The sequence below is a fragment of the Carassius carassius genome, unplaced genomic scaffold (genome assembly GCF_963082965.1).
Source record: "Carassius carassius unplaced genomic scaffold, fCarCar2.1 SCAFFOLD_61, whole genome shotgun sequence".
In the NCBI taxonomy this organism is placed as follows: Eukaryota; Metazoa; Chordata; class Actinopteri; order Cypriniformes; family Cyprinidae; genus Carassius; species Carassius carassius.
The window spans coordinates 590,691-613,051 of NW_026775074.1; the positions used below are offsets into that span (position 1 = coordinate 590,691).

The 22,361-nt window shown below is 45.6% G+C and overlaps 3 non-coding genes and 2 pseudogenes across 3 annotated transcripts; all 5 read left to right on the forward strand.

Annotated features, from left to right (window-relative positions):
* The first annotated feature begins 4,360 nt into the window (after nucleotides 1-4,360).
* LOC132134686 (U2 spliceosomal RNA) lies at nucleotides 4,361-4,537 on the forward strand (annotated as a pseudogene).
* A 351-nt stretch (nucleotides 4,538-4,888) lies between these two features.
* LOC132134617 (U1 spliceosomal RNA) lies at nucleotides 4,889-5,052 on the forward strand. The gene has a single exon (XR_009429672.1). It is a non-coding gene; the product is annotated as a U1 spliceosomal RNA (small nuclear RNA).
* Nucleotides 5,053-9,773: 4,721 nt separating this feature from the next.
* LOC132134708 (U2 spliceosomal RNA) lies at nucleotides 9,774-9,952 on the forward strand (annotated as a pseudogene).
* Nucleotides 9,953-10,303: 351 nt separating this feature from the next.
* On the forward strand, nucleotides 10,304-10,467 carry LOC132134775 (U1 spliceosomal RNA). Its single transcript, XR_009429766.1, has one exon. It is a non-coding gene; the product is annotated as a U1 spliceosomal RNA (small nuclear RNA).
* A 9,269-nt stretch (nucleotides 10,468-19,736) lies between these two features.
* LOC132134604 (U1 spliceosomal RNA) lies at nucleotides 19,737-19,900 on the forward strand. Its single transcript, XR_009429660.1, has one exon. It is a non-coding gene; the product is annotated as a U1 spliceosomal RNA (small nuclear RNA).
* The last annotated feature ends 2,461 nt before the right edge of the window (nucleotides 19,901-22,361 follow it).

The window sequence follows — 22,361 nt, forward strand, 5'->3', positions numbered from 1 at the left end:
CAGGAATCTACCGGGAGTGAGACAGAGTGTTCACTCCCTAACGCTCAGGTGCAAAAAAGACCTGCGGGGTCTCCTCTGATTGTAACGGAGGAGAAAAAATCTAGGGCAGCATATAAGCTTGATAGTATCGATTCGGTAGATCTGGAGCGCATGTGGCCCCTAGAGTCCCCTAATGAGGTATCCTTTTTGCACATTAAGCTAACAGCATCGTCGCCAAAAGAGCCACAAGAGGTTTCCTCTGTGGCCTCTGAAGCGACAGGCATTTGCCCTCCTGATCCCAGCTCGTCTGAGGAAAAGGAAAGGCAAATGCAACAAGATATAACATGATTTTAATCGTATCTTTGTAGTCTTTTTACTGTCTTCTGTTTTAAATGTCTTATACCTTTTTAACCCTACTGCTCATGGCCCTCACCATCTCTACTATCAATGTAAGAAGTGTGAGGTCCACCATTAGAGCACAGAGTATTTTGTCCCTTTTAAAATCTTTTAAGTCAGATTTGTTTTTATTACAAGAGTGTTCTCTGCCCTTTTTAACTAGGTACAAGAAAATGGAGGAGCTATGGTCCGCAGGAGCCTCCATATGGAGCGGATCAAATTTTAACAAAAATGACGGAGTTGCGGTTTTAATTAATAATCCTAACATCTTGGTGAAGGGCAGCACTGTGGTGAGGCAAGGCCGGGCACTTTTAGTAAATCTGACCTTTTTAGACAGGGATTTTAATGTTCTTAATGTATATGGTTTTACGGAAAAGAATGAAAGATATGAGCTTTTAGAAGACTTGCAACCCCACATGCTAGGTAGGGCCCCCCTAATGGTAGCAGGGGATTTTAATTGTGTTTTATCCAAAACAGACAGGAAAAGGGTAGGGGAGGATTTTAGAGTGGACAAAACGTCGGTGTTATTGCAGGGTTTAGTCAGAGATTTTAATTTAGTCGACTGTTTTAAAATTTTGCATCAAAGAGAGGAGGGCTTCACCTGGTTCAGTGGTGATAGTACCAAAGCCTCTCGAATCGACTACGTTTTTACAAGGGACTGCCCGCCGACCGATGCTACATTAACCCCCCTCTTTTTCTCTGATCACATAATGCTGTCTTGCACCCTTTCACTGCCCATGGGTGTGACGGTAGGGGGAGGGCTGTGGAAGCTGAACTGTTCCCTGTTGGAAGACAAGGATATAGTTTTAGAATATAGTGAAGTGAAGTGAAGTGAAGTGAAGTGACATTCAGCCAAGTATGGTGACCCATACTCAGAATTTGTGCTCTGCATTTAACCCATCCGAAATGCACACACACAGAGCAGTGAACACACACACACACACACTGTGAGCACACACCCGGAGCAGTGGGCAGCCATTTATGCTGCGGCGCCCGGGGAGCAGTTGGGGGTTCGATGCCTTGCTCAAGGGCACCTAAGTCGTGGTATTGAGGGTGGAGAGAGAACTGTACATGCACTCCCCCCACCCACAATTCCTGCCAGCCCGGGACTCGAACTCACAACCTTTCGATTGGGAGTCCGACTCTCTAACCATTAGGCCACGACTTCCCACAACAGTTCAGCCAATGGCAGACCCTCCAAGACTTTTACGATACACGTGCACAGTGGTGGGAGATTGTAAAGGACCGGACAAGACAGTTTTTTAGAAAGATAGGGAAAGAAAAGAAGAGTAGGGAAAAGAAACGCATGTTGGGGTTGCAGAAAAGACTACAAAGGTATTTTAATCTTTTAAATAATGGTTTTGATTTTATCGACGAAATTCAGGAAGTAAAAAAAGAAATGTCAGTTTTAGCCAATATAAAAAGTAAAGGGGTCCTTTTAAGAAGTAAAGAGAGAGAAATAGAAAAAGGCGAAAAGTGTACCAGATATTTTTTTAAGAAAATAATAACAAGGGGTGGGGGGTTAACCAGGGTTAAAACAGGGGATAGGGAGGTTAACACAATAAAAGAGATTTTAGAGGATGTGGAAAAATTTTATGGGGCATTATATAGTTTTAAAAAGGTACACTTTGACACTGCAAAAGAAGTTTTAAATTTTATTGAGGAAAGGGTTGACTGTCAAAATGAGATTTTAACCCAAGATTTTAACATCTTAGAAATCCAAAAAGCACTTGGAGGTTTTAAGAAGGGGAAGTCCCCAGGAGTGGATGGACTTCCCCTAGAGTTTTATCTAACATTTTGGGACATTTTAGGACAAGAGCTTTTGACAGTTTTTAAAGAGTTTGATACCCTCGACATACTTCCAGACAGTTTTAGAATAGGGATAGTTTCTTTACTTCACAAAAAAGGTGACCGGACTGACTTAAAAAACTGGAGACCCATAACACTTTTAAATTTTGATTATAAACTTTTTAGCAAAATTTTAGCAACACGCATGTCAACGGCTTTAGAGGACGTGATTCACCCGGATCAAGCTTGTTCTGTGCCCGGAAGAAAGATAACAGACAGCCTAGTACTGATCAGAGACGCCATCTGTTATGCGAGAGACAGAAATATTCGGCTAGTAGTCCTAAATTTAGACTTTGAAAAAGCATTTGACCGAGTCTCGCACCAGTACCTTTTTCAGGTACTGCAAAAAATGGGTTTTCCAACAAAGAGGTTTGTAGCCTGGGTGGGACTGCTGTACAAGGGACTAGTCAGCAAATTCCTTGTAAACGGGCATCTTTCCAAAACTGTGAACATACACAGTGGTGTCCATCAGGGATGTCCTTTATCTCCTCTCCTGTATGTGGCTTGTATCGAGCCACTGGCACAGATCTTGAGAAAGGATAAATGGGTCAAAGGACTGGACGTTCCTGGGACGGGTGGACTGACAGCGACTTGTGCCTTATACATGGACGATGTTACTCTTTTAACCACGGACATTTTATCTATACGAAGAGCACTGGACTTGACTGACTGGTACGGTCGGGCCTCGGGCGCCAAACTCAATAGAAACAAGTCTGAGGCCCAGCTCTTCGGGCCGTGGGGGGACGTGGACACAGGAGGACTTTAAAATTTTAGGTGTTAAATTTGATAAAGAGGGTGGAGGACGGGAAAACTGGACTGACTTGCTAGGGAAAGTTAGGAAAAGACTAGGGTTTTGGGGACTAAGACAGTTGACGATTGAAGGTAAAATTTTTATTTTTAAATATGTGATTTTACCTCTGATTTTACTTGTCTGTTCTGTTTTTAGCCCCCCTCGGTGGTTCCTGGTGAAACTGGAGAGGGCGGTGTTTTACTTCCTGTGGGGGTCCAAGTGGGAGTGCCTGAAGAGGGAGACAGTCAAGAAAAGGCCAGAGAACGTTGGAAAAGGCCTCCCAGACCCCCACCTGTTTTTAGGCAGCCGCTTCACCGCCTTGCACATCAGTTATGCCATGACCCCATCCAAAGAAAACAAGACGGCTGCAATGGCGCGATTTTGGATGGGGTCTTACCTAAGAACTTTGAAAATTTTACCAGTAGATTTGAAAACCCCAGTGTCTTTTAACTTGCCTAAAGACTACAGTTTTATAAAAAAAGTTTTTAAAGAAATACCTTTTAGAGAGTGAAGATGTCACCATTTAACTAAACACTAGTCTCTCATTTCTGTTGTGCAGGACCATAAACCGGTCAGTCCAGTTCCGGGCCTCACACTAAGTGAGGCCAAACAAGTTTGAAGGACTTGACGGCACAGAAATTTACCTCGCTCTGGCTCACCCTCAACGTCATCAAGGATGCCATCTGGGCCACCAGAAACCTGCTGGTGGGGAAGCGCGTTACGGTAACCCTCCATGCATGCGAGCTAAAGGTAACATCAAGGCTGCAGGGGTACCGGACGACGATATTCGGACGGGGGGGCCGGGGTCGCACAGAGAGGGTCCCGGCAGGCACTGACCCTGGCTGCCCGTAGATGCACCCTAACCATTCTGGCTACGGGAACAGCGGGCCAGCGGGCCGGAGGAGAGGGGATCTCCGCTGAGCCCGTAAAGTAGCATCTCATGTCCCTGTTCTGGAGAGTGGGGTGAAGACCGACTTGATGAGGACTCACCCCCGGTCTTGCACAACAGATGGTTTTTTTTATTGGTTTTTATCCAATAAATTGGTTTTTATGGTGTTTTATCAATGAAATTGGTTTTATTAACATGCATATGAGGCTTGTTTGCTTTTTTAAATTTGTATTTTACTTTTGAAACCGATCGCACCTTTTAAACACACCTCAAATATGGACTTTTAAAAACAAGCAAAACACTGTGGTTTTAATCAAATGTTTTTTAACAATGATTGTTTCTTTCATTTTACCATGTGTATTTATTATATATTATATGGCTTGTTTTAATGTGTGCTTGAAAAGAAAAATGTGTGTGAAAGTAAAAATGCAAATGGAAAAAATGTAACTGTTGACAATAAAACTTTTTCGAAAGAAAAAAAATCTGTTCTTATCAGTTTAATATCTGATACGTCCCCCATCCGGGGACTACATATTAAATGGATTTTTAGATCATGGAGCTGGAGCCGGGGCTTGCTCCGTCCACTCCAAGCATCGGCCTGGTATTGCAGTGTCTCCAGGAACGGTGTGCTTTCCCTTTTTTGGGATTGCCGTTTATTGTGTCGAATAGCAGAACAAGGAATGAGATCTGCCATGCTGTGGTGTATTGCGAACTTTTTTCCTGATGCGCCCTCCTGGGGTCTTGGACTCTTCCACGAACGATGCACCCACCTGAGGTCTTTCACAGACGAGGTGATGCATCGAATCAGGTGTGTTTGGTTAAAGAGAGTCATCTAAAACCGGCGTTGGGAAGCACCGGCCCATGAGCTTGGCAGTTTCCAGGCCAGTAACGGAAGGCACCCGTCCTTCCTTTCCTGGAGGGGGGCTAACCATTGGTGTGGACGGTAGAGACGCAAATCATACCTCTGGCTGATCGCCTGGGCCTTCATACTTACCTGGCAAGGGATACACCATGATCAAGAAGGCGGTTCACCCAGGGCGAGGCTTGGCCATTGCACTCCGGCCATGCTGACCCCTGCGAATTCCCCAAATGCGGGAATCTCGACTGCATAATTTATGGTAGTGGGGGACTGCGTTCGCGCTCTCCCCTGAAATTGTTGGTGAAACAAAGCAGAAGAGGTTTTTTCCAGGTTTTTTTTTTTTTTGCATTTCAGAATGGGGAGTTCTATCACATGCGAGGTATGTGTTGTGCGCCTGTGAAACAAAGTCAGTCACGCTCTTGAAAAATCGGACCTTGGTGGGTGGTTCAGTTCGAATATAGCACAGACCTTACTTTGAAAGTCGATTGGACTGACTGCAGCCTAGCTGTAGCTGTCTCCATGTTGTTTGATTGTCCTTTTTCAATTGGAATTAATTTTGTTGTCGCTTACAGCGCCACCGAGTGGCCTGTCGCAGCGCCCTTTTTCACCTGGCCTCTGACTGAGCCCCTGCACAGGTGTGCCGATTTGGGTGAAGGGATCTCATTCCTTCCTGGAGTTATAGCCATTCGAGCCATCTCGGACAAGCCACCTTAGCACGTTTTGAGGTCCCCTCGCCAAGGTGAATGGAAATTTCCACTTTTTTGGGATGATTATTGACAGACAGACTCCAGAGAAGCTTTCTGTGCTGCTTTGGGTGGGACTGGGCCAAATACCTGGCGCTAGGTTGCAAAAGAAGGTTTTTGACAAAATCCCAAATACACGAAAATTCTGTCAGAGCGACGAGCCAATCTGAGACCTGCGTCTGGTTCGGCTCGAGCCAAGGATTCCCATGACATAAGGCACGTGGCTCTGTGACGAACCGTTTGGGAGTTACGAGCGATGCCGTACTTTCCGTCGCTGCAGTGCCAGCGTCAGGCCGAGAGTGACGAGGCCCGGTGACGTTGCACACAGGGGAGGGTACTACCATCCCCCAGCGTTTTTAGGTCCCCCAGACTTACCAAAGCCGAGATGGGCATCGCCGTGTCCGGCTTCCTCCCCGCTGCGTCTTAGCGGCATCGCTCCTCGGCCTTTTGGCTAAGATCAAGTGCAGCGACGATTGCTATGTCGAGCGGAGATGGTACTTTGCCGACCATGATGGTGTGGTTGAAGAATACTGTACGGATTCAAGTGCTTCAGAATGCTGTCCGGTTTGTAAAGGAAAACTTCAGGAGGGAATTTGTGGTCGTGGACGTCTTGAAAGGAGTCTTCAATGTAGCAGCTTCTTCAGTGTTCTGTCTTCAGGATTTCACAGCACTAGGATTTATGGATCTGACCTTCTTCAATCTAACGGACTGTGTGAGTTTTTTTGAGTCTTGGGGGAAGAAAAAGCACAAGTTGTTGGAAGGATTGAGTTTGCACCCTTTGTTTGCACAGGATTACTTACCTCTCACAGTCCATCTGTATAATCCTTTTGTTGAGGATGTGGAGGTAATGACTTTCCTTGAGAGGCACTGTGAGGTTGTGAAAGGAGGTGAGCGTGTGAGGGATCGGTTTGGGATTTGGACTGGAAAGAGGCGTTTTTTTGTGAAGCTCCGGGTGGATTCAGCGGTCCCTGGAAGCCTGGTTCACCTACCAGGGTCCATTTCCATTGGGCCTAACAGGGGCTTTCTCTACTACCCTGGGCAGCCCGTGTATTGCAGGAGATGTGGTGGAGAAGGACACGTTAAAACAGACTGTGAAGGACAGCGCTGTCGGTTTTGTGGGAAGGCAGACCACGTTGCTTCGGCCTGCCCCGCACCAAACCTTTGTAGCCTTTGCGGCAAGGCCAATCATCTTTACGTACCTGTCCATCAAGAAACAAATCATATGCGAGCATATTGAAGGAAGGTGATGATCTGCAGGCGGACCTGGATGCCATTCTTAGCAGTCTACCAGCAGAAAGGGAGAGGCATCTTCAACAAGCGACAGGTGCGAGTGATCAGAGAAGTATGAGTGCATCAAGTCAGGAGTGTACTGGTATGAAGGAACAAGTGGATGGAGCCGTGGGGGATCTGAAGTGGAGGATGAATGTAACATACCTCCAGGACCAAACCTTTTGTAAGGTTTTCCGGGTATTATTTGCTGGGTGGTGTAATTTAAAAGGATTCTACCAGTCACATTCTGACTGGTGGGAAGGGGTGAAGGAGAGGATTAGGTTTTTTTTGCAGGGCATGGGGTTTAGCTTTGGGGCAGGCTAAGAGGAATCAAGTGCGTCAATGGACTAAAGAATTGCAAGTTTTATGCTCTCAAGGTCTATTGAGCACTGGTCAAGGGTGGAAGAAAGCCAAACTCTTGCAGGATTCTTTGAATGAACATTATAGAGGAGAAGCACAGAAGTTTGTTGTGCAGTCAGGTGTATGTCAGCGTGTGCTAGATGAAAGGCCTACAAAGTTTTTCTTTTCTACTGTGAAGAGCAGGCAGAAGCGTAGCAGTATGGAATGTTTAAATACAGAGAAGGGTAAGGTCTACTCAGTTGAAGGAATGCTGAAGGCTTCAGTTGCCTTTTATAAGGAGCTGTTTGCGAATAGAGAAGTAAGAGAGTCAACAGCGGAGGGGTTTTTAGAGGATCTGGACAGGACCTTGGATAAAGTGGAGGCAGGCAGGTTAGAGAAGGAGGTCACCTTGAAGGAAGTAGAGGTAGCAATTAAGTCCTTGAAGAGAGGCACGTCTCCAGGTGGTGATGGTCTACCGGCTGAATTTTATCAAGCCTTTTTGCCTTTAGTAGGCACTGAACTGATTAAAGTTTATCAGGAAAGTCTGGAAGTGGGGAAATTGCCTTTGTCTATGAGGAGGGGGTTGGTGACCCTCCTGCATAAGAAAAATAGTAAGGAGGATTTGGCAAATTGGCGGCCAATAACTTTACTTACTACTGATTATAAGATTCTGGCAAAAGTCTTAACCATACGGCTTAAGGGGGTGTTAGATTTGGTGGTTCATCCAGATCAAACTTGTGGGGTCCCAGGAAGATCAGGCAGCCTCAATTTAGTTTTGGTCCGGGACTTAATCAGTTGGGCTGAGCAACGTCAGCTTCCTTTGGCAATCCTGAGCCTTGACCAGGAAAAGGCCTTTGATAGGGTTAGCCATTCTTTTTTGTGGTCAGTGTTGGAGAAGCTTGGGTTTGGCCCAGGGTTCATAGCCTGGGTCCAGCTTTTGTATAGTGAGGCTTTCAGTCAGATTAGGATAAACGGGTTCTATTCTGAACCAGTGAAACAGTTGGGTGGTGTGAGGCAAGGGTGTCCTTTGTCACCCTTGTGTTATATACTGTCTTTAGAGCCTCTGATTAGTCGACTACGATTAAAAGCAGCTTTGACTGGTGTAGTAATGCCAGGTGGAGGAGGGTTAAGGCCAAAAGTGTTAGCTTACGCAGATGATATGACAGTCTTTTTGACCACTGAAAAAGATTTTGTAGTGACAGGAGATATTTTGCATAGTTTTTCAGAAGCCACAGGTGCCAAGATAAACGTCAGTAAATCATCAGTGATGTTTGTAGGACGGTGGAGTAAGAGGACTGTGGTTCCAGGAGGGTATACCTTGTGTCAGGATGGCATTAAAATTTTGGGTGTTCGCTTTTTCAAGGTGAATAGTGCACAACAAAATTGGGAGGGGCTGTTGGAATCTTTACAGTCTAAAGTAAGCCGGTGGAGTGTTAGGGATCTGTCACTATGGGGTAGAGTACAGGTAGTGAAGGCAGATGTATTGCCCAGTATTAACTATCTGGCTTATGTTTTTCCCCTACCTTTTTGGCAGGGGAGGAGAATGGAGAAGTTGATTTTTTCTTTTATTTGGAGAGGGAGGACTGAGTTAGTATCAAGAGCGCAGATGTTTCGTCCTCTGGGTGAGGGAGGCAGAGGGGTGCCATGCCTCCCTTGGAAGGTTACGGCTTTGTTTATTGCTTTTGCAGCTCGCCTAGTGGTACAGGCTCTAGAGCATAAAGCACATGTGTTGGCTCACTTTTGGTTGGGCTGGCCTTTGAGGCATTTAACAGGGTGGAGTAATAGGGTACCTTGGTCACTGGATAGGCCTGAACATTATAAAGTGGCGGCAGACATCATTAAAGGGAATCCTTGGTGCTTGGAAGAGTCACTGTTGTTAAATCATAGGAAGCTGTATGATAGGTTGAAGGAGAGCTCTGTTAAGGAAGCTAGAGAGGCAGGGCCTCCAATTGAAGTGAACTGGTTGTCCTTGCAACCAGATTATTTGGTAGGGAGGTGTAAGGATGTGAACTGGTTGGCAGCATTAGGGAGGCTTCCAGTACGGGAGCGTTTATATAGGCATGGTCAGGGCAGATCTCCTTTGTGCCCAGTGGGTTGCGGGGAAGAAGAGACAATTGAGCACGCCTTGTGGTCATGTCCAGGAGCAGTGGCTTTATGGAAAGCAGTCACTGGCTGGTGGAGAGAGTGGGGAGGACCATTGATTACCCGGGACTTAGTGTTGTATGGAGTAGGGTTGGGAAATATAGAGAACAATCAGAGAAGAGTAGTATGGGTTACTATCTCAGAAGGGAAGCGTATCTTATGGGACTGGCGACTAAGGTGCCTGAGGAAGCAGTTGCCTGGTTTAGAACCTCAAAAGTTATTTTCAACACTTTTGGCTAGTTTGGTGAAAGAGGTAAATGGGTATAAGGTCGTTCATGGGGAGGAGGGGATGAGGGCTGTATGGGGGGGGCTCCCTCGGGTAGGGGTGGGATAAAGTCTTGGGTGTTAAAAATTTAGTACTGGTTATGAGGTTCTGATTGTAATGTGTTGTATCTTCACTTTATGAAATGATTTTTGAGTTCGGAATGATTTTTTAGTTCTGTAGGCTTGGGACATGTATGTTCAGAAAATATGTATGCCTTTGTTGCAAGTGATTAATTTGTAAATTTGTATGAGTGTATGGATTTAATAAAAAAATAAAAAAATCTGTTCTTATCAGTTTAATATCTGATACGTCCCCCATCCGGGGACTACATATTAAATGGATTTTTAGATCACGGAGCTGGAGCCGGGGCTTGCTCCGTCCACTCCAAGCATCGGCCTGGTATTGCAGTGTCTCCAGGAACGGTGTGCTTTCCCTTTTTGGGGATTGCCGTTTATTGTGTCGAATAGCAGAACAAGGAATGAGATCTGCCATGCTGTGGTGTATTGCGAACTTTTTTCCTGATGCGCCCTCCTGGGGTCTTGGACTCTTCCATGAACGATGCACCCACCTGAGGTCTTTCACAGACGAGGTGATGCATCGAATCAGGTGTGTTTGGTTAAAGAGAGTCATCTAAAACCGGCGTTGGGAAGCACCGGCCCATGAGCTTGGCAGTTTCCAGGCCAGTAACGGAAGGCACCCGTCCTTCCTTTCCTGGAGGGGGGCTAACCGTTGGTGTGGACGGTAGAGACGCAAATCATACCTCTGGCTGACCGCCTGGGCCTTCATACTTACCTGGCAGGGGAGACACCATGATCAAGAAGGCGGTTCACCCAGGGCGAGGCTTGCCCATTGCACTCCGGCCATGCTGACCTCTGCGAATTCCCCAAATGCGGGAATCTCGACTGCATAATTTATGGTAGTGGGGGACTGCGTTCGCGCTCTCCCCTGAAATTCTTGGTGAAACAAAGCAGAAGAGGTTTTTTTTTTTTTTTGCGTTTCAGAATGGGGAGTTCTGTCACATGCGAGGTATGTGTTGTGTGCCTGTGAAACAACGCTTTCACCGATTTTTACGCTCTTGAAAAATCGGACCCTGGTGGGTGGTTCAGTTCGAATATAGCACAGACCTTACTTTGAAAGTCCATTGGACTGACTGCAGCCTAGCTGTAGCTGTCTCCATGTTGTTTGGTTGTCCTTTTTCAATTGGTATTAATTTTGTTGTCGCTTACAGCGCCACCGAGTGGCCTGTCGCAGCGCCCTTTTTCACCTTGCTTCTGACTGAGCCCCTGCACAGGTGTGCCGATTTGGGTGAAGGGATCTCATTCCTTCCTGGAGTTATAGCCATCTCGGACACGCCACGTTAGCACGTTTTGAGGTCCCCTCGCCAAGGTGAATGGAAATTTCCACTTTTTTGGGATGATTATTGACAGGCAGACTCCAGAGAAGCTTTCTGTGCTGCTTTGGGTGGGACTGGGCCAAATACCTGGTGCTAGGTTGCAAAAGAAGGTTTTCGACAAAATCCCAAATACCCAAAAATTTTGTCAGAGCGACGAGCCAATCTGAGACCTGCGTCTGGTTCGGCTCGAGCCAAGGATTCCCATTACATAAGGCACGTGGCTCTGCGACGAACCGTTTGGGAGTTACGAGCGATGCCGTACTTTCCGTCGCTGCAGTGCCAGCGTCAGGCCGAGCGTGACGAGTCCCGGTGACGTTGCAGACAGGGGAGGGTACTACCATCCCCCAGCATTTTTAGGTCCCCCAGACTTACCAAAGCCGAGATGGGCATCGCCGTGTCCGGCTTCCTGCCCGCTGCGTCTTAGCGGCATCGCTTCTCGGCCTTTTGGCTAAGATCACGTACCTTGTCAGACGGTTTAGACTGCGATCGCCTCTTGGAGGTTTCCTGACTCGAGATCTTTTTATATCTTGAGTCACACAACTTCGAGAGGTACATTGAACTCTGCTGCTTCGGGCTCCAACACGTTTTAAGGTAAGGTCTTTTAATTATTTATTTGGTTATTTATTATTGTATTTATTGTTGTTTTAAGTTTCTAGGCTGTTGGTGCCTCCATCATGTCGGCTGCCCGTGCCGGCGTGCGGAGGCACCACAGCGTGCGCTTTTGTTTTAAAGAGGTGAATGGCAAGCTCCTAGGGATGTCAAGTCTTGACTTCTCCAGAAAGTCCTTTTTTTTTGGAGCGTCCATTCAGGTATAAGTTTGAGGGCTCGTGTACGTGGGTTAAGGGGACCTGCGCGCTGACCCCAAAAAATTTTTGACGGACGCGGCGTCGATGTCTGCTGGACCGCGCCGGCCCACGGGAGACCCCTGACCGGCGCAGGAGGATCTGGACCCCCGAGGGGCCCCGCGGAAGCCCACCCAGATTTGAGGCCCCTACATGCCATTCAGCACTTCTCCACAGGGTGGCGCACGGAGCAGTACACCTCAGGTTTAAAACAGTGGCATTTACCCGAATGGGGGGTGTACGATTTTTTTGCCCACGAAACCTATATTTGTCCATTTGACCTTTAAAGTTACAGAATGACCACGGAACCGATGCGGACCCCCGTCGGACCCCCAACCCGGGTCCCACGAACCCATTATTTGTCCATTTGACCATTATATTCACACAATGACTGCGGATCATCTGCAGACCCCTTGCGGACCCCCACCCTGGGTCCCACGAACCCCGTATATGTCCATTTGACCATTATATTCACACAATGACTGCGGATCATCTGCGGACCACTTGCGGACCCCCACCCTGGGTCCCACGAACCCACTATTTGTCCATTTGACCATTATGTTCACACAATGACTGCGGATCATCTGCGGACCACTTGCGGACCCCCACCCTGGGTCCCACGAACCCACTATTTGTCCATTTGACCATTATATTCACGGAATGACCACGGATCACATCCGGAACATTTGCGGACATATCCAAAATTGTGGTGAATGTTAACCAAAATGTCACAGACTTTGCCAAGCTGTAACTCCGCCAAAACGGGGCCAAACTGCACCAAACTCGGGTCAGAGTAAGAACTCCAGAAGGCCTACCGAACACCGCTGCCCCGCCATCCATAACACCCCGGGGGCGGAGTTATGGCTCCCCACATTTTTGATAGTCAAATGGAAGGAAGAGTTCTAGCGACTTGAAACTTGGTGACTTGATAGCCCTCGAAGGGCCCTCTCTGAAGCCACCTCCCCCAAGTCGATAGACCCCCGGGGGCCAGAGATATGGACCCGCAAATGCAAAAAGTCCCAAAATTTGACCGGCCATAACTCACTCGGAAAGAAGGGAAACAACACCAAACTCTGGTCAAAATTAGACCTTTGGGAGCTCTATCCGACGACACCAGCCCCATGTTCCTATGACCCCGGGCGTCCGAGTTACGGCCCCCCAAAATGTGGGATTTGAACCGTTATAACTCAGGAACCGGACCACCCAGGAACTCGAGGGTGGTCGCATACGGTAGGTAATTTCAGCCCCGGGGTCCACCGCTTCGCGGAGATATTAGCAAGAAAATAGTACCATCCACCCCCCTCGCACCTACTCATCCATGCCGGCCAGGGTGCACCCTCCCCGGCTAGAGAAGGCAGCTCGAGGGGGGTGGAAGTCGGAAGAAAATTTTTTTTATGAGGCCTAGAGAAAACAGTTGTACTGTACTCAGGGCACTCAGAGGAATCCATTTTTGTAAGTTTTATCCCATAATACTGTAGAAATATGCATAGAAAAAACTGTCGGATTTTGGTTAATTTGCACCACAAATGTTGCAAGTCTTGCAGTATATTAAATAGCAATATTTTTTTATTGTCAGTCTATTTCTCAAATCACTTCTAGTCTAATGAACTACACATGGGGCTATTTCATTTGTCACTTAACAGTTACTTTATTTGAAATCTTCCTAATTCCAATTTATCCATAATGTATTGTAAAATACGTTTTATAAAACAAGAGTGCACACTTTGCAGTGTATTTCTCATTCCACTTTTAGTCCAAACAACTTGAAATGGGACTATTTCCTTGGTCACTGACCAGTCAATTTCTCATTCCACTCATAGTCTAATGAACTACCTATGGCACTATTTCATGGATCACTTGCCAGTCTATTTCTCATTAATTTTCTAGTCTAATAAACTACATATGGCACTATTTCCTTGATCACTTGCCAGTGTATTTCTTATTCAAACTTTTAGTCTAATAAGCTACAAAAAGTACTATGTCCTTGGTCACTTACCAGACTATTTCTCATTCCTTTTCTAGTCTAATAAACAATACATTTCACTATTTCAGTCTATTTCTCATTCAACTTCTAGTCTAATAATCAGTTTACCTGGTTATGATGATCGGCCTGAATACATTTGAAATAGAAGTGTATTAATGTGAAAACATATGGCACTATTTCATGGATCACTTGCCAGTCTATTTCTCATTCATTTCATATTCTAATAAACTACATATGGCACTATTTCCTTGATCACTTGCCAGTCTATTTCTTATTCAAAACTTTTAGTCTAATAAACTACAAAAAGTACTGTTTCCTTGGTCACTTACCAGTCTATTTCTCATTCCTTTTCTAGTCTAATAAACAATACATTTCACTATTTCAGTCTATTTCTCATTCAACTTCTAGTTTAATAATCAGTTTAACTGGTGATGATGATCGGCCTGAATAAATTTGAAATAGAAGTGTATTAATGTGAAAACATATGGCACTATTTCATGGATCACTTGCCAGTCTATTTCTCATTAATTTTATAGTCTAATAAACTACATATGGCACTATTTCCTTGATCCCTTGCCAGTCTATTTCTTATTCAAAACTTTTAGTCTAATAAACTACAAAAAGTACTATTTCCTTGGTCACTTACCAGTCTATTTCTCATTCCTTTTCTAGTCTAATAAACAATACATTTCACTATTTCAGTCTATTTCTCATTCAACTTCTAGTCTAATAATCAGTTTAACTGGTTATGATGATCGGCCTGAATACATTTGAAATAGAAGTGTATTTATGTGAAAACATCCTAATTTCAAGTTATTCAAAATATAGTAAAATATGTTTTTATTAAACATTTTATGTATAGAAATACTATATATTTATTATGTATTCATTACATATACCTTTTTATTTACACACACAATATATAAATGTTTAAATTATTTTTATTACATGTAATATATATTTGTGTGTGTGTGTGTGTGTGTGTGTGTGTGTGTGAGTGTGTGTGAGTGTGTGTGTGTAAAGTAATGACACCTTAATTCAATTTCAAATATTTATTGAACTTTTTGTTTTGCAGACATTGTAAAGTCAAAATCAAAAATGCCTCAAAGTTCTGTACAAAAAAACACAATATATAAAAAGTATAATAGGAAACATGCATTATATAAGAAAAATAAAATAAATAAATAAACATGTTCAGAAAGATTCAGAGCAAACTGATATTAACCTTAACTATAACTATTTACAAAAAAAAGAAAAAAGAAAAATGGAACAGGCTATCAAAACAAATAAAAAGATAACCTTACTTTTTTATCGTAGAAATAAAAGGAGTAGAACAATTATCATAAAAAACATCAAAACAAACAATTTAAATAGCTACATAAATTATTTACGGGATTTTTTTTTAAATTTCTCCAGTCTCTTTTTTTACTTGCTGCACCAGCTTTTTAGACGCTATTTCCTGTGGTGATTTAAGTGGGGAGTTCTTCACCATCAGTCTGCGTCTGAGGACCATCTTCATTAATGTGCTTCTTTCCTTATAGAAATAATAAGAAAGGCAGAGTGTTAGTGAACATGTCTACTTGTCACAAACAGTTAAACCAATCCATGGGAAATTGTACTTACTGAAGCAGATTTCCCAGACTTCTGGCCTTCTTCGGCATCGGGAGGGCTGTCGGAGAGCGTTGGGCTGGTGGATGAGGACTTTTCCTCAGCTGGCATCTTGTGGGGTTTTGTCGTCTTTCTTCTCTTGGCACCTTGCTGCCTTGGACTATCAGCTTCCTCACCCACCACAGCTGTATCAAAGAGGCGACGGTGTTCTGCTGCCTGCTTTGCATTAAGGTTGAGGGCATAAAACCTGTCAGCTGTGGTGGTGTCGTGGCACATGAACTGTGCCACTTTGTGCCTATCTTCCGGGCAGTGAGTGTTCTTTGCCTTTTTGGAGAGAGAACAGCATAGGCAAAGAGTTAGAAAAAAACACACCAGAAACTCATAAAGCCGGGACAAGTACAGGAATGCTTACATGGGTGGCGATGGCAGTCCTCACATCAGTAAATGTGGGTGTGCCTGGTAACCCCATGCTCGCCCACGCATCCTGAAAATACTTGTTCAAGTTTTTGCAGGAGCTGGCCTTTGAGGTAAAGAAGAAGTAGTTTGCAACTCGTCCCCCTACCAAGTTGGACCGGAGTGAAAGGAATTCCTCAAACCACCCATACTCCTCCTGGTCCAGGGCCAGCTCGGCTGCACCAAAGGCCTGGTTGGTCTTGTGGGCTGATATCTTTAGAAACAGTGAGAAGTGGCATAAGCTGAGTTTTATTTTAAAGAAAACCATGTGGACAACGAGAGACAGAGAGAAAGAGAACCACTCACATTAATGACAAAGTGGCCTTCTGTAGCTGTCGCACGGGCATCTTCCACCTCTTTAATTGTTACATTTTGCAACACCCCTCCACGGTGACCATAAATGCTGGCCCAGTAAGTGGTGAGGTGTCCATAAAAAGACCATTGGTCCTTTTTCTCAGGACTAGTCTTCAGACGATCTTCACAGAAAAAAAGAGAAGCATAAAGGATCACATTGATCGCCAAATAATGAGAGGAGAAAGGATTCAAAAACTTACCCAGAATCTCAGAAATAATTTTTTTGGCAGAGTCCCGGCAAGCTCGCAGTGTGGCTTTAGGGATCAGGCGGGCCTCCTTGGCTTGTTTTACAGCCAGCTCGTGGACTGCCACGCTGCGCTTTACTGGGCGGGTCAAGTTCTGGATTTCCCTCCTAATCCCAATGAAAGCCACACGGGAGAGCCGGCATGTGGGCGGCGGGGTCTCATTAAGATATTTGAGGAACTGTGCCACATTTTTTAGGTAATGGTGCACAGTTGGCTCTGCAATGTTGCATTTCTTTAAAAAAGACAGCCAGGACCGGACCTTTGCCCTGTTGTCCAAAAACATCAAGCTGGCCAGATTGGTCTGGCCAGCTGACATGTATGAAATAAAAAATTTTATTCTAAAAATCTTTGAGGACACATTATTTATTAATTTCGGAGTGGGGTTGATGCCCTCCCAGTTGGCCCTGGACTCCTCAATGAGCTGATCTGCAAAAAGAAAGCACAAGAGAAGGACCAGGTGAGTCAGGTCGATAACATAGAGGTAAACACTAACAAACATTATTATTATTATTATTATTATTATTATTAAATTAAATTAAATTAAATTAAATTAAATTAAATTAAATTAAATTATAATTTATATATATATATATATATATATATATATATATATATATATATATATATATATATATATATATATATATTTATATATATATACATACATAATATGTGTGTGTATATGTATAATTATATTACTATAATTTTCTAGTCTAATAAACTACAAATGGTACTATTTCCTTGGTCACTTATCAGTCTATTTCTCATTTCTCTTGTAGTCTAACAAACTATAAATGGGGCTATTTCCTTGGTTCACTTACCAGTCTATTTCTAATTCAACTTCTAGTCTAATGAACAACAAATGAGATTATTTCCTTGGTTCACTTACCAGTCTATTTCTCAGGTAACTTCTAGTCTAATAATCTACAAATAGGAGATTTATTAATGAAAGTTATTGTATGGTGTTATCAAAGTGACAAGTGTCATACTCACTTAGGGCTGGCACGTGGTCCGGAAAGGGGTATGGTGCATCGGAGGAGTGGGCCTTCTTTGAAGGCCCGGCGACCTCCTCCTCGGGTCCTGTGGCTGGCTCTGCCTCAGGCCTGGTGGCTGGCTCTTCATCTAGTCTGTCAACCTGCGACTCTGAGCACTCCTCTTCCCCAGGGCTGTTGAGGGCCGATAGCAGACTATGTGTTGCCCGTGCAACCTGCCTAGAGGGGGTGGGATTTGACCGCTTCCTCAGCTGCCGGTACCGCCGTGAGAAGCTCTCCCAGAAGCAATGGATAGGAGAAGCTTGCGCTTAGCTGATTATAGCCACGAAAGCACAAGGGACAGTCGTCCAAAGCCATATCTACTTTTGTTAAAACACTAAAGGATGAATAGCAAAAGGATGAATGCAAGGGACACTGCCCAAGCATTGGTTACTTATATAACTTTTTAGGTCCCATTTGTAGTCTGTTAATACAACTTTGAGTCTAATACATTAGAGAGCACAATTTGCAGTCTATTTCTCATTACACTTCTAGTTTAATAAACTACAAATTTGACTATTCCTTTGATTCACTCACCAGTCTATTTTTCATTCTTTTTCTAGTCTAATAAACTACAAATGGGACTATTCCCTTGGATCACTTACCAGTCTATTTCTCATTCAACTTCTAGTCTGATAAACTACAAATAGTACTATTTCCTTGGTCACCTACCAGTCTATTTCTCATTCATTTTCTAGTCTGATAAACTACAAATATGACTATTTCCTTGATTCAGTTACCAGTCTATTTTTCATACCACCTCTAGTCTAAGAAACTACAAATGGAACTATTTTCTTGGTCACTTACCAGTCTATTTCTCATTCCACTTTTAGTCTAATAAACTGTAAATTACCTTGGTCCCTTACCAGTCTATTTCCCATTCATTTTCCCCTCACACCTACTCATCCATGCCGGCCAGGGTGCACCCTCCCCGGCTAGAGAAGGCAGCTTAAGGGGGGTGGAAGTCGGAAGAAAATTTTTTTTATGAGGCCTAGAGAAAACACTTGTACTGTACTCAGGGCACTCAGGGAATCCATTTTTGTAAGTTTTATCCCATTATACTGTAGAAATATGCATAGAAAAAAGTCAGACCAGGGGGCCGTCTATCCGACGACACTAGCCCCATGTCCCTATGACCCCGGGGGTCAAAATGGCCAAAACGGGGCCAAACTGCACAAAACTCGGGACGGAGTAAGACCTCCAGAAGGCCTACCGAACACCGCTGTCCCCCCATCCATAACACCCCGGGGGGCGAATTTATGGCCCCCCACATTTTTGATAGTCAAATGGAAGGAAGAGACCTAGCAACTTGAAACTCGGTGACTTGATAGCCCTCAAAGGGCCCTGTCTGAAGCCACCTCCCCCAAGTCGATAGACCCCCGGGAGCCAGAGATATGGACCCGCAAATGCAAAAAGTCCCAAAATTTGACCGGCCATAACTCACTCGAAAAGAGGAGAAACAACACCAAAATCTGGTCAAAATTAGACCTTTGAGAGCTCTATCCGACGACACTAGCCCCATGTCCCTATGACCCCGGGGGTCCGAGTTACGGCCCCCCAAAATGTGGAATTTGAACCATTATAACTCAGGAACTGGACCACCCAGGAACTCGAGGGTGGTCGCATACGGTAGGCCCCTCGACCCTCTAGGGATCCTCCGAATTTGAGCCCCGGGTTCCACCGCTTCGCGGAGATATTAGCAAAAAAATAGTACCATCCACCCCCCTCGTACCTACTCATCCATGCCGGCCAGGGTGCACACTTCCCGGCTAGAGAAGGCAGCTCGAGGGGGGTGGAAGTCGGAAGAAAATTTTTTTATGAGGCCTAGAGAAAACAGTTGTACTGTACTCAGGGCACTCAGAGGAATCCATTTTTGTAAGTTTTATCCGATAATACTGTAGAATTTGCATGAAAATGAGCGTTGAATTTTGGCACACATATGCACCACATGTGGTGCGTATCTCACTTTTCATTATATAGCAACTGTATTTGCAACAAGGAATGAGATCTGCCATGCTGTGGTGTATTGCGAACTTTTTTCCTGATGCGCCCTCCTGGGGTCTTGGACTCTTCCATGAACGATGCACCCACCTGAGGTCTTTCACAGACGAGGTGATGCACCGAATCAGGTGTGTTTGGTTAAAGAGAGTCATCTAAAACCGGCGTTGGGAAGCCCCGGCCCATGAGCTTGGCAGTTTCCAGGCCAGTAACGGAAGGCACCCATCCTTCCTTTCCTGGAGGGGGGCTAACCGTTGGTGTGGACGGTAGAGACGCAAATCATACCTCTGGCTGACCGCCTGGGCCTTCATACTTACCTGGCAGGGGAGACACCATGATCAAGAAGGCGGTTCACCCAGGGCGAGGCTTGCCCATTGCACTCCGGCCATGCTGACCCCTGCGAATTCCCCAAATGCGGGAATCTCGACTGCATAATTTATGGTAGTGGGGGACTGCGTTCGCACTCTCCCCTGAAATTGTTGGTGAAACAAAGCAGAAGAGGTTTTTTTTGCATTTTGCGTTTTTTTTTGCGTTTCAGGGGACAGGGGAGTTCTGTCACATGCGAGGTATGTGTTGTGCGCCTGTGAAACAAAGTCAGTTACGCTCTTGAAAAATCGGACCCTGGTGGGTGGTTCAGTTCGAATATAGCACAGACCTTACTTTGAAAGTCGATTGGACTGACTGCAGCCTAGCTGTAGCTGTCTCCATGTTGTTTGGTTGCCTTTTTCAATTGGTATTAATTTTGTTGTCGCTTACAGCGCCACCGAGTGGCCTGTCGCAGCGCCCTTTTTCACCTTGCTTCTGACTGAGCCCCTGCACAGGTGTGCCGATTTGGGTGAAGGGATCTCATTTCTTCCTGGAGTTATAGCCATTCGAGCCATCTCGGACACGCCACGTTAGCACGTTTTGAGGTCCCCTCGCCAAGGTGAATGGAAATTTCCACTTTTTTGGGATGATTATTGACAGGCAGACTCCAGAGAAGCTTTCTGTGCTGCTTTGGGTGGGACTGGGCCAAATACCTGGCGCTAGGTTGCAAAAGAAGGTTTTCGACAAAATCCCAAATACCCGAAAATTCTCTCAGAGCGACGAGCCAATCTGAGACCTGCGTCTGGTTCGGCTCGAGCCAAGGATTCCCATTACATAAGGGTACTACCATCCCCCAGCGTTTTTAGGTCCCCCAGACTTACCAAAGCCGAGATGGGCATCGCCGTGTCCGGCTTCCTGCCCGCTGCGTCTTAGCGGCATCGCTTCTCGGCCTTTTGGCTAAGATCACGTATCTTGTCAGACGGTTTAGACTGCGATCGCCTCTTGGAGGTTTCCTGACTCGAGATCTTTTTATATCTTGAGTCACACAACTTCGAGAGGTACATTGAACTCTGCTGCTTCGGGCTCCAACACGTTTTAAGGTAAGGTCTTTTAATTATTTATTTGGTTATTTATTATTGTATTTATTGTTGTTTTAAGTTTCTGGGCTGTTGGTGCCTCCATCATGTCGGCTGCCCGTGCCGGCGTGCGGAGGCACCACAGCGTGCGCTTTTGTTTTAAAGAGGTGAATGGCAAGCTCCTAGGGATGTCACGTCTTGACTTCTCCAGAAAGTCCTTTTTTTTTTGGAGCGTCCATTCAGGTATAAGTTTGAGGGCTCGTGTACGTGGGTTAAGGGGACCTGCGCGCTGACCCCAAAAAATTTTTGACGGACGCGGCGTCGATGTCTGCCGGACCGCGCTGGCCCACGGGAGACCCCTGACCGGCGCAGGAGGATCTGGACCCCCGAGGGGCCCCGCGGAAGCCCACCCAAATTTGAGGCCCCTACATGCCATTCAGCACTTCTCCATAGGGTGGTGCACGGAGCAGTACACCTCAGGTTTAAAACAGTGGCATTTACCCGAATGGGGGGTGTACGATTTTTTTGCCCACGAAACCTATATTTGTCCATTTGACCTTTAAAGTTACAGAATGACCACGGAACCGATGCGGACCCCCGTCGGACCCCCAACCGGGTCCCACGAACCCATTATTTGTCCATTTGACCATTATATTCACACAATGACTGCGGATCATCTGCAGACCCCTTGCGGACCCCCACCCTGGGTCCCACGAACCCCGTATTTGTCCATTTGACCATTATATTCACACAATGACTGCGGATCATCTGCGGACCACTTGCGGACCCCCACCCTGGGTCCCACGAACCCACTATTTGTCCATTTGACCATTATGTTCACACAATGACTGCGGATCATCTGCGGACCACTTGCGGACCCCCACCCTGGGTCCCACGAACCCACTATTTGCCAAACTGCACCAATCTCGGGTCAGAGTAAGACCTCCAGAAGGCCTACCGAACACCGCTGCCCCCCCATCCATAACACCCCGGGGGGCGAAGTTATTGCCCCACACATTTTTAATAGTCAAATGGAAGGAAGAGACCTAGCAACTTGAAACTCGGTGACTTGATAGCCCTCAAAGGGCCCTCTCTGAAGCCACCTCCCCCAAGTCGATAGACCCCCGGGGGCCAGAGATACGGGCCCGCAAATGCAAAAAGTCCCAAAATTTGACCGGCAATAACTCACCCAAAAAGAGAGGAAAAAACACCAAACTCAGGTCAAAATTAGACCTTTGGGAGCTCTATCCGACTACACCAGCCCCATGTTCCTATGACCCCGGGGGTCCGAGTTATGGCCCCACAAAATGTGGAATTTGAACCGTTATAACTCAGGAACCGGAACACCCAGGAACTCGAGGGTGGTCGCATACGGTAGGCCCCTCGATCCTCTAGGGATCCCCCGAATTTTAGCCTCGGGGTCCACCGCTTCGTGGAGATATTAGCAAAAAATAGTACCATCCACCCCCCTCATACCTACTCATCCATGCCGGCCAGGGTGCACCCTCCCTGTCTAGAAAAGGCAGCTCGAGAGGGTGGAAGTCGGAAGAAA